General features: G+C 42.6%; 2 long non-coding RNA genes across 3 annotated transcripts; one reads left to right on the forward strand and one right to left on the reverse strand.

Annotated features, from left to right (window-relative positions):
* Positions 1-1,046: 1,046 nt before the first annotated feature.
* Positions 1,047-8,762, forward strand: LOC122188493. Its single transcript, XR_006181585.1, has 2 exons — positions 1,047-1,088; positions 5,120-8,762. It is a non-coding gene; the product is annotated as an uncharacterized LOC122188493 (long non-coding RNA).
* Positions 8,763-10,103: 1,341 nt separating this feature from the next.
* On the reverse strand, positions 10,104-15,310 carry LOC122188494. Of its 2 annotated transcripts, XR_006181587.1 has the most exons (6): positions 15,271-15,310; positions 15,030-15,098; positions 13,780-14,049; positions 13,121-13,250; positions 12,395-12,548; positions 10,104-11,369 (listed from the first exon to the last, which is right to left on the reverse strand). It is a non-coding gene; the product is annotated as an uncharacterized LOC122188494 (long non-coding RNA). The 2 variants fall into 2 exon arrangements; XR_006181586.1 differs by having other exon boundaries at positions 13,121-14,049.
* Between the last annotated feature and the right edge of the window lie 403 nt (positions 15,311-15,713).

The raw sequence follows: 15,713 nt of genomic DNA on the forward strand, positions 1-15,713 counted from the left end.
CGACACGGCCGTTTGCGCCGCCCCGTCCTTACCCGGCGGTGGGCACGGACACGGGAGGGGGGGGGGGGGGTTACCGGAGCTGAAGAAACGACCGCGGGCAGAAGCGCCGAGAAACGAACGGGAAACGTTTAATCGACGAACGCACAGAGCGACAAACAGAGACACGACCGCGTTCCAAGCCGGCTCCCGTCCAAACGGCGACTGCGCAGGACGGCTCGGTGCCGACCCGGGAGGGACGGGCCTCCGCGCCGCCTTCCCCTGAGCGCCCGGCGTCCCCGAAGCACGGCGCGGGCGGCGGCGAGGACACGGGGCGGTGGAGCGCTGCAGCTCCGCCAACACCATCGCCGGGGCCCCGCGGCCGCGGCCGCAGCCGCCATTGGCGGAGAGGCCGCGCTCGGCCATTGGTCGTGCCGCGGAACGGGGCGGGCACCGCGCGCGGGGTCCTTTCGTTCCGCGGTTGCGGCGTCTTTGCGTCATCGCCGCGCGCATCCCGGAAGGCCGCGGCCCGGCTGCCCACGCCGATGCCTGTCGCCGCGCGCCCTCTCCACCGCCCGTCAGCACAGGAGCTGCGGTTCTGGCGGCGGCAGCAGGAACTTAGCGCAGCCCTGCAGAGAGCGGTCCGGCAGCACGGGAAGAAGAAGACGGCCGTGCAGTGCGAGTGCCTCAGCGGTGTCTGCAGCAGGTTTTTACTGCAAGCCTATCCAGTACCGAGAGCAAACCAGGCATATACCGTCAAGGCACTCACTAAACTGATGTCTGCCTACGGGACACCTCAAGTCATCGAGAGCGACCAAGGGACTCATTTTATGGTGCAACGATACAGTGCTGGGCAGAAGAAAATAACATTGTGGCGTTTCCACCTGCCGTATAATCCAACAGGGGCAGGCCTCATTGAACGTTATAACGGTATTCTTAAGGCTGCCCTGAAGACAGACTCCCAGTCCCTGCAGGGGTGGACGAAAAGGCTGTATGAAACCCTGCGGGATCTGAATGAAAGACCTCGAGACGGCAGACCCAGTGCCCTGAGAATGTTGCAGACGACATGGGCCACCCCGCTTAGGATCCAAATTACGGGCACTGATCACCAGGTAAGACCCCAGATTGGTAACAAAAATAATCTTCTGCTCCCTGCCCCTGAGAGTTTAGATCCGGGTACCCATAAAATAAAATGGCCCTGGAAGGTGCAGGTAGGACCCAAATGGTGTGGCCTACTTGCACCTTGGGGGAGACTATTGGAGGTGGGAGGCTCAGCAGTCCCTCCAGTAACAGGTACATGGCCTACTGATATTGTGGTCAACACTCCGATCTTTATTGCTAAAGGGACCCCCATCGTGTCCCTGTGGCAGATCAGGACACCTCCTTTGGTGCCTGATATCGTTATGCAGCCGCAGACCAGAAGGTGTGGTACAGGCGGCCAGGATGTGCCCCAGTACAGGTGGAAGTGTTGACCCAGGATAGAAATACAGCCTGTATCTTGCCCTGGAGAGCAGACCTTCCCCTCCTGGTACCTCTGAAACATCTGTATTTCTCCCCGTGAGTCTGTGAGCCTTCAGGATCACCAGAAGGAATGAAATGCCATCAAGCGTTCCAGTGTTGCTGTCAGATCACGTACAACACCTGGTGATGGTCTGCATGGGACTGATGGAACATAGGATGGACCTGCACCGCACAACTGCATGCCCTCCCCTGTTTCCCCACTGGCTGGGTACTCCAGGTTCACAATCTTATCAGAAGGCTTACAGCAGGGGGGAGGGTGGGGAAAGGGATGATGCCAGGCCTTCCGATGTCTCTCCTAGCGCTTCCTCGGGCAGGCCATCACTTATTCGCTGGTTTGCTCTCATGCAGGATATTTTTGCGGTGTGTGTGACAAAATATACACACATACACCTACATACAGAGCATGCGTTCCTGGAAAGGTTCATCTAGAGGATAAGTGATGTAAACTATCAGAGATCTTCCCCAAGTTAATTAGAAGGACTGAGATGGTAAGCTAAAGAACACAAGGGGTAAGATGTAAGGGGTCCATAACATCGCCTGGTTATGTTAACTCAAAAGAGGTCACAAGTAGCATCGCTTTGTTTAACCTTTTGCTAACCCAAGGGAGATTTATTGTTTAGTCTAACCGTTTTGTCAGCCCAGGCGTATTCTAATGAATATGTATGGCTTGGCTAAGGAATGTATCGAGACCCCACTCTGTGGTGTGCAAGCTAGGAGGAGCGATCCCCCTGGCACCCGGCGTGTGGAGCAGCACTGAAATAAACGTATCTGCTCTTTAACCTTATGTGGGTTAGAGAGTTTGATTCTGCAAATCAGGACTCCCAAAAAGAACTATGATAGCAGAGATCATGAGATAAAAAAATATATATATTATCCAATTCTAATGCAGAAACAACATTTGATTCCCACAGAACCATGTTAATAATTACTCTCAAAGTGTGTATCTACTAAAAAGCTGCAATGTTTGAGGCCTACAAAATGATTTGCGTTCACAGACTGATCAGTACTTATCGGTTCCTTCTTAGAAGCACTGTGCTCTCTGCCAACCCAGATGTTGTGGTTTCGTGATTTGTTTGTTGTTGTCAGTGTTCCACATCAGAACATCACGTGGACCAGCGGGAGTTAACGAGTGAATGTTCTGGTTCCTTTTGCTGCCTTTTGTGGACTCTTTGAGTGTCCTGATGGGAAGGGAGGGGGCGGCATCCCCGGAGGACGTGGAGGGCAGAGAAAGTGGCGGGGAGCTGCGGTCGGGACCCGGAGGTCTGCCCCTCTCCGTCCGGCCTGGCTCAACGTCTCAGCTCGCCGCGGAGAAAGCGCGTGCTTTCATCGCACTATCGCGATTTAACTCTCACTTTTTGAGTCCTGTCTCTCTCGTTTTGTTTGATTTAGTTAGATTCAGTAAATTACCCTTCCTCAGATCGCTGCCGTCGTGCCAGCTCTCTGCCCTTCCCCCTCTCCCGGAGCGCACGCAGCCCGGGGCCGGACGGCTGGCGACAAACCATTCGTACCCTTTTTCCCTCTTCTTCCCGGGGCTGTGCCCCCCCGTCACGGGCTTCTATCTAAGAATAACCCATGACACCAAAAAACACCGGCAGTTCTAAGGTGGTTCGTTTGAGTTAGTGCATCTATCCAAATCTCAAGGGGAAAAAAAAAAAGAACAAAAAAAAAAAGGAAAAAAATGCTTTTATAATCAGAAATCGAATTGTTCCCTAGTGATGCAGACAAGAGTTGATTTTTTTGCATATAACTTTACTTCCGGAAACAGGGAATGTATCGTCTCACCTCCTGTGATTCTTCAATCCTATCAAATGTTCAGTGAAGACCTTTAGAAATGTGTCAGTTACATTTCTCCATTTCTAGTTTCCAAAAACTACAGGAACCTTAGCTGCTCAGATGCCATGTTAGGAAAAGGCAGGCGAGAAGGGATGAATCAGGTCTTTGTCTAATGACTTTTCTCTCCATGAAAATAAAGCTTTGACTGAAATTTAAGAATTTAATCTCACCTATCATCTTCAGTCTAAGGTGGCTGATAGGCCACCATTTCACCACGGAGGGTGCTGAGAAACAAGTTCAGGATTGCCGACAAATGGAATAGAATGATTTGATAAACAGCATAAAAATTGTTGCAAAAAAAAGTCAAAAGTCATGCTCTGTCTAGGAAAAAAGGAAGGAACCAAATCTCTGAATCCAGTGGGTAAATATACAGCTACTTGGTATTATTTGCAGAGAAGTAAGAATTTTAGCGCTTTTGAATTTGTCTGATTCATTTCTCCTTAGTGTTGGAATGATCAGTTTTTGGGTTACCCAGTAGATGAGATGTACTCTTAAAATGAAATTCTACAGTTTCTTAGAAGCTGAGAGAAATCATTTTAAACAGAATTTATGAAAAACTCGGAGCATACAGTATATCATTCTGATTACAGAGGGAGAGGACAAAGTGAGCCTACATAAAAAAGAAAAAAATGAGAAGGTTTGTGAGCTGTTACTTCATCGGTGCATCCAAGAGCAGCTTCCTGTTACTCTACCTGATGAAGCAGTATCTTTTCTCAGAACCAGACCCAGGTTTCATCCCAGTTCTCCCCCAATGTGATGCTGACATCATGCAACAAGGAGAAGTAGCATTTCACCCCCAGCACAAGGGAAATGTGAGGCAAAAGGGCAAATCATTTAAAAAGAATGAGTTAGAAAAGACACACCAGCTTGATTTGTTGTTGCAAGGATATTGCCATGATCAAAGTACCTACTGAGAGGTACTGAGAGAGGAGGAAGGATGGAAGGATTTGGGTGTGAGTTTTCAGGATTCTGAGCAGTTCTGTGCTCACTGCATAATCACCTCAGGCCTCGCAGGGCATTCCAGTAGCTCTTCTATTGTTCTTTATTTTATTGCATTAGCGAGGGACTCAGCATTACTTACGTGAACATATACGATCCTTAAAACCTGGCAGAAGAGCAGGTTGCTCTGAAAGTAACTTGTTAGAATACCAGCATCATGTACACGAAAATATTTCTGGACACATAGAGGAAAACATGATGCACAGAAAGATAGAGCAAAATAATGTTCACACGTGTGGTCTACATTCGTAAAAATGTATTTTTTTCTATTTGCTCGTGTTAATGAAATTTCTATGCTCTAAAAAAAATCCCTACAGCATATCTCAAAGTTAAAAAGGCTGAACTCTTCTAGATCTGATTGAGTTTCTACAGAATCCCAGCGAGCTGTGAGAAACATTTAGTACTGCATGCAAATAAATGCCTGTCTTTTTAATCAAAAATGACCCTGTCACTGATGGCTATGTTTCAGCTCTTCAACTAAAGGTTTTCAGAATTAAGTTTTGAGGTCTGCTCATTAAAGAAAAGATCCGGCTACGGGTGGTCCTTGTACTTGAGGAAATCAGCATAAGGGAATTTGTTTAGAAAAAAAAAGTAACAAAAAAATCATAGAACCATAAAATCCTTAGAGAGAGATGATTTTGTGCTTCTAATGCATTTGGAGTTTTCTTGATCAGCAGCTTCATCAGATCCATTTGTCCTGCCTCACCTAGAACAGAAACACATGGCGCTGGCATGGGTCTGCAGAGTTCCCCTGCTGGTTGTTTTATCTCTGCTCTGTTTTTTGTTGCAGCCCTCATGCCTTTGGCCAGTGACATGGAGAGCTCAGTCTGATGCTTGGCAGCTGAGACCACACTGATTCTCAGGACAACCAGGAAGACACCAACAGCATGATGGAGCCTGCAGTTCTGTGCTGTCTGTTCCGCTGAGCTGCAGCACTCCTGTGACAGCTCTGTCCCTCGGAGGAGCACAGCAAACCCAGTGCCCTGCTGCCCTTCTCCCTGGGACATTCCTGCCCGTGCTCAGCAGGCAGCGCCATTCCTGGCCTCTGCTGCTGGCTGCAGGACAGTGCATCCCTCTGCACTCCTGAGCACATGGAGGGCACTCTAGGTGAACAGCCTCTGCTGGAGATGGCAAACAGCATTGGCAAGGCCACAAGGCTCCTACAGAACCAAGGTCTTTGTCCACTTGGCTATGGTAGTAGTGTCTACTACCGAGGCTCGTGAGCGGACATGCTGTCATGACACTGGGGCCTTGCAACCCCATAGGGTGACCAGGAGGTGTCATATCATTCTCCTTCACAGAACATTACAGACCATACTTCCCACTGACCATGGAGGAGCTCTGGACCTTATGTGAGGACCTCCCTTCCCAAGATCTGGAGCTATGGCTAAGCCATTCTGTCTCATCACATCAGCCGAGGGCTCTTCTCAACATTAAAGTCATTGCATGGGGCCTTTGCCTACTTGTAATCATGATCTCTAATTACCTGCTCAAAAAAGACCTTCAGGAGCTTTTGTCAGTAATGGCCCCCACGGGAGCCAGTTGATACTCAAAGACACTTCAGCATTTCCTTCATTGTGTGGTTACATCAGCCTCCTCTCAGTATCTGAAGTTAACGGACTCTGCAAACATGCAGTGGGGCTCATTACAGTGCAGAAAGACCTAACAAGCATTTCCTTCAAGTTATCCAGACTTGTCCAGTTAATTGTTATGGTTTCAAGGTTGTAGATGAAGAGAAAACTTCCTAGGATAATTAAAAAAAAAAAAAAGAGTTAATCACATTTAAGGTTTTTTTAATTACTTTTTTTGTTAATCTAAGAAGTGATTGAAGCTTTCTTCATTTTATAGTTTTCCCAGGCTGTCTCCTAAGGAGGTCTGGACAAGTAACTGCATGGACAACCTTGCTCTCCACTTCCCTTCTCCACCACCTCATTCATGAGTCACCTCAGACTTGCATCATTTTTCCTTACAGCAGATATCTACGCTGAATTCTACAGATTCTTCCAGTTCCTTTGTGGAAATGTACACTTTCTTTGTCTTGCATATCTCCCTATGGACTCAGAATTGTGTGCACATAGGCTCTGGGCACTGGTCTGTGCCAGCTACATTCTATCAAACTTTACTACAAGACTGAGTTTCACAGGAAGATCAATTTAGAAAGCAAATATTTTCAGTGGATCAGAAAGTTCACCTGAGGTGAAATTGATAAAAAAATTAAGAATTATAGCAACTGTCTTTTCACAACCTGCTGTGCTCAGTGGGATGCTTCTTCCTCTTGTTCTCAGAAAACTCTTGTCGGAAGCAATCTGCCGTCCTCTTCCCACTAACAAATTACTCAATGGAGTATATATGTGGGAGAACTCCATTCATACCCCATGTCTTCTAGTTTAGACAAGAAGCTTCTCACTGAGATGTCCTTTCTCATTGACTTTTTCTGAAGCTTTTTTATTTCCCGTTGAGATGTATTTATTATAGCAAGGAGCCCAGGCCTCCCTATTCCCAAGTGCCTCTACACTCAGTATCTGATGAAGTCCAACAAATACCAGGTATTCTGGAGAAGAACTATTTCAAAAAGAGAGGTGAATAAACCTTTGCTATTTTATACCCAGGTAAAATGCCATTCAGGAAACTATTTCTAACCATCCTTTGGGCATTTGCCAGTAGAAGCAAAGCATGTCACTAGTGATTTTGAAACATGAGAACAACACAGCTCTCTTCACACACCTTTGCAAGGGGCGTTAAAAATGACAGCTGGCCTGCATGCAACTGAGTAAAACAGTCCAGTTTGACAATGTCTAAGTGAGCATTGGAAAGACTAACTGAAAATCCAGACAAGACAACCAACCCGGCTGCTTACAAGTTCTCATGTCACCTTCCTTTCAGTACCACGTGTGCTGTGCTGAGCCAGCAGTGCAGTAGGTCCTGGTGACACCTTTCCTGAGCAGTGTCTCTTTCTGCCATCTGGACTTGTGCATTTCATGGCCCTGCAAGGAGGCCAGGTCCTTTTGGGACTCTGGAGGACTTCAGCCGGAGTTCCTTGCACAACTCGCTGTATTGGATGGTGGCTCTAAAAGCAGCTCAGCTGAGTGTGCTGTGCTCTTACAGAGTAATTCGCACCTTGCATAGCTTGATTCGTGAATCATAAGGCTGTCACTTTAGAACAGAATTATGGTTGCAATCAAGGCTTTCCAGTACTTACAGCAAGTATCAAAGTGAAGTTGTTGCAGAGTCTGCCCTGCTCCTATTTTCCTCAGCATGGAGGCTTATGTTAAATTCTACAATGTGGTGGATTACCTTCTGTATGTGCTTTTTTTTCTTTTGGAACAAGGAAGCCATTGTTTTCTCGATTGATACTGAGATGTAAATATTTTTAAATGCATTGTTCTAAGAGCAAGAAAACATTTTATTGATAACACTTCATGCTGAGTCACCTACTGTGTGTTTTTTTTTTTTTTTTAGTTCTTTCTGTTCAGATAAACCCAAAATGCATTAGCAGTAATTTAATATTATAGATTTCTAAGTGGGTCAAAAAGATTCTTCAAGTAAATTTCCAGTCCTCTTTCTCCCTTTCCCTTTATCATTTGTTCTTTTTAGACTAGAAGAGAATAAAGAGAGCTTTTAGGAGTTTTATTATTATTACTACTTTTTAATAGCAAATAAGTCCCCTTAATGCTCTAACATTACCAGGTGATAAAATTGTGAATTTGCCTTTAGGTGCTAAGTGTTGATACAGCTTTGTATAATGGTTGGAGTTTAAAAAGTGAGAAAACATATCAACTACTCCTCAAACCAAAAATAGGTTAAACTCAGGTAATCTTTCTTTTCATTCTTTTTCTGGTGCCCTTTGCTTATTGCACTAGTTCTGCTACTGGTAGCTGCATTGCCCTCCTGTGTAACGTTTGCTGTCTTGTGTGTCAGCTGGTATGGAACGCTGAGGTGTGCTGACTGCAGGAATAGTATGGGAGGTGGATCTTTTCTTTATGCTTGCTTTTTTTTCTTCTAGTCCCTGCTTCTGCAGGTTGTGATTCATGTATGGTTGGTAGATGGCCAGGATTCATTACAGGAGAAAATGACGCACAAAACCCTCAAATGCTTTTAATACCTTGTGACATCAGCGAAAATAAAGGAATTTCAACATTCAGCTGCAGAAGGGTTGTGCTTGTGAGTGTCTTAGCCCTGGAATTTCACGTGGCAGCCCGTTGTAGTCGGCTTCAGTATCAGAACCTTGGAATGCTCTCACTTTTTTTCACAAGAACTCTATCTGAAGTTGTGGCTTCTTATGAAAAACTGAGAGTTTAATAGAATATTGTGAATGAGTAAAGTGGGATTAAAATCTCGCTGAGATGCATTTCTAGGGGATTTCCCTTTTTGTTTTACTAATACTTGTGATATAGCATAACTGTCTTCACAGGAAATAAAACAAATGAAGCTTGGAGGCTTGGAGTTATTCTTATGAGCTGTTCTACTAATTCACCACTGGGGATTATAGTTCAGAAAAGAAGAGAGTGATCAGTAGTGGGATCACAGTACTGCATTTCCGACTGGTGTTGTAGCAGTAGATGCGCTGTTATGTCCAATATTGCTATCACCTGGCTCACCAGAACCATGACATGGGAATACTGAAGGTCTAGGGAGTAGCATAGATCAAGTTGAGCCAAAAGGTGAAGAGGGAGAAGCACAGAAAACAACTACTGTTCCACTTATGCACTGCTATGAAAAGACAGGTATTTTTATAAAGCACAAAGTAATGCCATAGCCTGTGTAACAGCTTGTAAGTCATGAGTCAGAGAGCAAGAATTAGGAAAATTTAAAAAATAAAAAATAAGATTTTTCTTTTCTTTGTAATTGAAATATTTCAAACTGTTTTCAAAATCATTCTCTTGATGCCAGCCCCTTGAGCATTAAATAAACTGAGTATGATAATAAAATAAAAAACATTAACATTATAATGACACTACTTTTCTGCTGATGCCCTTTTGAGTCACTTGAGGCAAATCTGAGAAAGATTTCTGCTGTGTTCCATGGAGGCAAAATGAACCAGCTGCATAGGTCTCTTCATTCTTACAGAAGCTAGTTCACAACATTGCCCTGGTAAGAGCATGGGAAAGCATGCAGCTGCCTGCTTTGTGTCCCAAGTGGGATTGCATCTATGCTGATGTGTCCAGGAAATCAAAGATCTCCACTTGCAAGGAAAAGGTCCTCCTCCTTTGTGCTTCTCTCCCCATATTGGCTCCTGGGAGCTGTGCCTGAGTAAAGGATGCAGAATTTTGCCTGAAGTGAAGATCATGCATGAACAGTTAGGAGCACTGCGTTGTATCACGGTCTGCTGACATAAGGCTTCACTTGAACATGTACTGAAATGCACTTGCTAGGGCTACTTTGTATTTTTTTGTACTGGACAGGACCTGTTACCAATCTGGAATTTTGCTTGGGCAGGCTTTGAAGAGTTGTTGAGTTTGCCAGGAGTGTCCTTGTATGTGATAGCTAAATTCTTCATAGCATAGCATGAGATTTTATTATTATTTTTTAATAACAGCTATACTTGTAATACTTCTGCTTTACAGCCACACTACACATTTAGAACAGATCCAAGATCTTCTGCAACCATTCGGCTGTGTTTCTACCTGTTAACAATTCTGGCTTTCTGGAAGATCCTCAAATAACAAGTTATAAAACTTTCTTTAAATAAGAATTTCAAATATTTTCTCTCTCTCTCTTTTTTTTTTTTTTTTTTTTTTTTTTTTTAAAAAAACACGTGTGTCATTTAGCTCAATTAGAAACTGAAATGAATGGTAAGCATTTAACCCATACGAGATGCAAAAGAATGTTCATATGCATAAACTTGCCTGAACAGTATATACAAAGACAAGGGCTACCTACTTGTGTTTAGCAGGCAACTGGATTGTATAATACACACATAATTTGCATTTGCCCTTTTAAGGTAAAGATATTGATGTAAAAACTTGATTCAAAGTCCCTCTATGAAAAAATTAAGAGTTAACCCTATGCATAGATAAATAATGAGCAAAACTTATCCAGGGGACTGTTGTTCCAGGACCTAGAGTTCATTATGTGAAAGAATTCAGTGCTTTGCTTTTATTTTTTTTTTTAAGTAGTCAGAATTCATTAGTATTTATAATGTGCAGCCATTGAAGGTAGCCCTGTCAATGTTGGTTCTACTACAAATAATAGCCTTCACAGACATTATATAGGTTTGGAGTGGCATCTTAAAATGATGTGTGTGTGTGTGCTTGTGTGTATGATGGAAGGAAGCCACCTGTGAGGTTCTTCCAACCCTTCACAGTGTTATGGACACAGTGAAGAAGCAGTGACTGGAAAATCATCTGATAACACCGAGGGCTCCCAGTCTCCACACTACACAGACCCTTATCTTCTTTCTGAAAGAACACACTGTCATTGCAAACACTATGTATCTTGTTCTCACCCAACAGAACTTCTTACAGCTTTGAAGGATTTGAAACATATCTGCAAAGGAGTGAATTAGTCTTGTTTTCATGTAAGCTGAAAGGAGACATGGAGATGAAAGATACAGCTCACCATCAAAAAAGTCTGCTGACAATCATTCTTGGGAAAAAATTATTTACATAGCTTTACATTTACAATACTGCACTTCTTTTTTCCTTTGCAAATACAATAATCATATGTGAAGCTGATTCCAATATCTGTTGTTTTCACTGCTGTCATGTTGCTTGTAAAACCTGGGTTATTCTAATGAGCAAAACATTTGACTTGAATTTGGGTAATGCTTATGACCATGCAAAAAACTATCAGCAGCAATAGTGTCAGGTGCAGAACTAATGCTACAAGTGGATAATATTGCACTACTGGAAACCAATAGCTCCTCACACAGTGGAAGACTGAGGGTTCTATTCAGCAGTATTCAGGGTCCTATGGTTGTGGCCACAGAGGTTCCAGAGCTCTCGATGAGCCTAATCCTGATTCAGGAACCAACCTGATATGCTGTGTATGCATTTCTCTGCACAGCCTGGGGGCGCTGGATGCCCTCTCCCACTTGATTCCTGGGAAGGGAAAAAAAAATTAGTCTCTCTTTAGCACAGTGGCATGAGAAGCAATTCACAGCAATGAAATCTAAAGAAGTTAGCAAGGCATGTATGAAAAGAACAGGATGCCTGCAAAAAAGGGAAGAGCTGTCAAAACCTGATTGTGGGCTCTGGCTGCAATAAACCTTATCAAAGAGGGAAGACAAGTTTGATTTAAGGATGTAGCCAACTTCTGCTAAGAGACACTTTTCATTTTCTAGGACATACCAACTGTTACAGTGCTCCTCATGTGTTCCCTTGGTCTGTTCCTATCAGGGTTTGGCTACAGCTAAGAGCTCAGTGATGTTTTCCTAAACTCAACTCCCAAATGCCCAGGTGGGTATTTCAGTTGTTGGCACTTTGGCCAGGAGCTAACTTTTCAATGAGGGCACAAAAACCTGGACTCCAGACGTAGCTTTATCTTCCTTCACAGCCATGTCTGCTGGGATCACCATTCTCTCACAAGCACAGTGCTGCCCTGCTGCAATGGGCGGGGAGTGATCGAAGGTCTCCCTGTTGAAAATGTGCTTCTGTTGTCCCCAGGAACCAGAAATTGATTTTGGAGACAGACAAGGCTGGGGTATTTTTGCCATTTTGTGGCATCTTCCTGTTGTGTGACATTTGACTTATGGAACAACCTATTGCTGGTGCTTGCAACCAATTCCTTAGTTGCATTCTAGTAACAAGTCTACACTCCAGAAAGTGTCTGTCAGCTGCCTGACTCTGCATAGCAGGTGCTTATTAGGCATTCACACGGCTTAACGTGATATTGCTTTCTTTTCTTTCAGCAGACAGTTGTGACTGTCCATAAATACAGGAGCTTCTCCTGGCTGGGATTATTGCCCAACTTTAACAGTGAGAGTAACAATAAAAATGAACCATGGGAACTCTTAGGAAGCAATTTAGTTAGAACACTGAAGTTTTGTGTCTCATGAATCAAGATTAGCATTTCCTGTGTTGGGAAGGGAGAGGATTAAACAGAGGGATTAAAAGGACATCTTTACCCCGCTGGACTCTGTGGAATAGCTCTGAGGATATGGCTGAGAAAGAGTTCAGAGGAATGCCAAATTCCTGCTGAATAGGTTAGAAGGGTGAGGAAGCCCCTTCGGCAGCCGTCCAAGCACAGAAGACCTGCATAACATTTCTGCTGAATAGGCCCTGAAGACAAGAAACAAAACAAAAACCATAGGAACCTTGAAATTTTTTTTCTAATTGCGTGGCTTCTTATTGATGCCTCAAATCTCCAGAGAAACTTAAACCTTTTTTTTTTTTTTTTTTTTTTTTTTTTTCCAGGATAGTTAGACATTCCTTGAGATTTGCTAGATGATGTAGTCTTACAATAGTAAAGTAATGGAAGAGGTGAGATTAGGTTTTTAAACAGTAAAACAATAGGTATTGGTAAACCTTAGGAAGCCCACTTCTTTACATCAATTATAATTGAAAGTTACCCAATCCTATGTCTGAAAAACAGAACAAAAACAACCAAAAAAACCCCAACCCAAACAAACAAAATAAAATCTGAAGGCTTTATCCACTGTACCATGTATGTGGCTTTTGTGTATTTATCAAATACAGTAATTACTTTCTGTTCCCATGAATTGAAAGGATTTAGTGTATGCTTGTGGATCTTGTTTTTTTTTTTTTTTTTTGTAAAATTTCATCCTATTTCTAATGCCACATACTAAGATTTTACCAGTTATAGCAATGGGAAAGCAAGAAAAAATTCTTACCTCTGCAAGAGGATGCCAGTGGGCAATGGGCTTCCGAGGATGTGAGAGCATTTCACTCCAGTTGTCACAACCCAGACTTTCTGCATCGTTGCCTACTTGACGTACTGCAGTGACATTGTTGTGACCCACACTGTGAAAATTCCATAATATGCTTTTCATAAAGCATTAGCTTTCAAATTGTACCATTTGCATATTTCATAGAGGCAATAATCATGATTTTTTAGATATATATAATAAAGTATAATATAATAAAGTACAAATTACAAGGGTTTGCTCTTTGAATTTTCCACAAATCAAAACAATTTAGTATATTATCCGCGGTAGCAAACACTGTGTTTCTAGATGCATTTATTGTAATGTTGTATGAGAAATGTAAAATGTTATTTGTTTTCTGTAACTAGTTACAAGTAAACTGAGCCTAATTTTATAAACTGAGGCATGTGTCCAAGGGGTTAGTGCAGCTGCTCATAAGCAGAAAATCGGTGTGTGAGCTGATTGTATGCTCAGTTATTTCTGTTCTGGTAAACTCGTGCAGCTTAGTTATGGTTGTTATGGATGCAAATCTGCATTTTAAAATTTAGAAAGGAAATTCTGCCTGACAATGAGACATTTTAGCCTTCCACCGGACTCAATGTGAGAAAATATTTGATTTCCCTTACATTGCGAGAAAAAGGATAACTTCATTCCTGGATGCAAAACTACAAACTACTGTACTAGATTTTGAGATGATGTCATTTTGCAGCTACAGGTATCTCACTGGTCATAATCCATCACAGCTATCAACAAGTTAATTTGGTCAGCATTTTCTGGAGGGACGTCAAAGGCTGCGGCTTCATTGTAAACAGGATTAAGGGCATTCTTCTTGGTGGAAGTTTTTCTTTTCTTTAGTCGCCTTCCTTCACACATTAGAGAAACCTTCATGTAGGGATCTGTGTGAATCATAAGAACAATGTTGGTTTTCTTTTGTTGTTTTTATGAAAACATAGATGGAAAGTAAAGGCAGTGTTCTTGTGTGCAATTGGCAGTCACTTGCATCTGGAATTCAAGCTTCTTTATTACCATGGAATGACTGGGAGGCAGTGGGCATTGGAAAGCTTTACCTGTTTGAAATCCTATAATGAACAATTCCACTTCAATAAGTTTTTCTTTGTGTACTGACTTCTGAAAGAGTATTAAATTATCCACTGAACTGTGGCTGTTTTATACATCAGCCTGTGTATCAGTGTATTTACAGCAATGTAGTTACTTTTACAAATATATCGGTCAGACAGAAGATGACAGCATTGTACACAGTATTGATGTCTGGTTAAATATAATTCCAAGTGTAAGAAATTGCAGTTTATGTTTCTCAAGAGAATTATAATTATGGATGCAGTGAAAAAGAAAGGCAAGGCAAGTTAACTCATTGTAGATCCTTTTTTGGAGTTCTAGTATGAAAAATGAATCTATGAGCTCTTATTTAATTTAGTTTTTCTTGCTTTCATTAGCCAATTTTGAAACTGTTGTTGAAAGGAGTTTGGGATGACTGTTCTGTCCATATGCCAACAGCAGCAGAATTGCTTTGGTGTCTCTTGAAGACTGTCGAGGGTCAGTTTGCCTCTGTGCCATAACAATCTACTGTATGATCCAGTCTCTAATATGAAACCAACTTCACCAACTCTTGTTTTGAATCATGGTTGCTTTAGAAGTAATAGTGTTGTTCTCTTATAGAGAGGAGATTATTTTAAACTGTTGGTTAAACCAGAATGAACACTATTTATTTCTCAGAAATTCCTAAGGTGACTTAAAAGCTTGCAGTGTAAAGTCGCTTCTTTTCAAATAACATTCTGGTAATTGACAGTACTGGAGTTCTGTGACTTGGGAGGGAAATGGGACACTAATCCACGCTGAGCATTAAATAAATTCTTACCTGATGCTCCTGTGATATCCACTGCCTTTAAATTTCTTGCTTTTATTATTGCAATACTTAGTCTGCCAGCTGTTGGAAGGTAGCAGAGTGAAAACATCAGGTCACTGTATAACCAAGATGTTATAACCACAATATAATTGTGTATAATCAATAGATATCAAGATGTTATAATCACAATATAATCAAGAGAGTAAGGCAAAGCAGACAACGATCACAAAAGAGAATAAGTAGAAGAGCTTACCCTTTGGTTGAGCTCACCAGAAGACACGAAGAGAGGTGATCTCCAGAAGAGATCCTTCCCCTCTGGTAGCCAGCTCTTAAATAGGTCTAGGAGGGGTGGAGCCTGAATTGCCTTCACCTGTGCTCCTCTGGCTGACTCATGGCTCACCTCAGGTGATTAATCAGAGGTTCAGGCCGTGACTCAGCATTTCCCATACAGGTCACCAAGATCCATATTATCCTGTTCCAAGGAAACAGAAAAAATATGAAGCAATAATAACAGTTTTCCCTAGACATAATCCGTAGCAGATAAAGGTAAATTGTACCTTTGAGAATCTACATTTCTGTAAGAAGAAGCTGAATTCTCATTCTCAAATGCAGCTGGAAAAACAAAAGCCCACATGCACACAAGATTGAGGTCATTACATTTGTTGCTAGACCTTCAAAGCTGTGAAGTGTAAATGT

The sequence above is a fragment of the Lagopus leucura genome, unplaced genomic scaffold (assembly GCF_019238085.1).
Source record: "Lagopus leucura isolate 7727_CA_CO unplaced genomic scaffold, USGS_WTPT01 Super-Scaffold_100064, whole genome shotgun sequence".
Taxonomy (NCBI): Eukaryota; Metazoa; Chordata; class Aves; order Galliformes; family Phasianidae; genus Lagopus; species Lagopus leucura.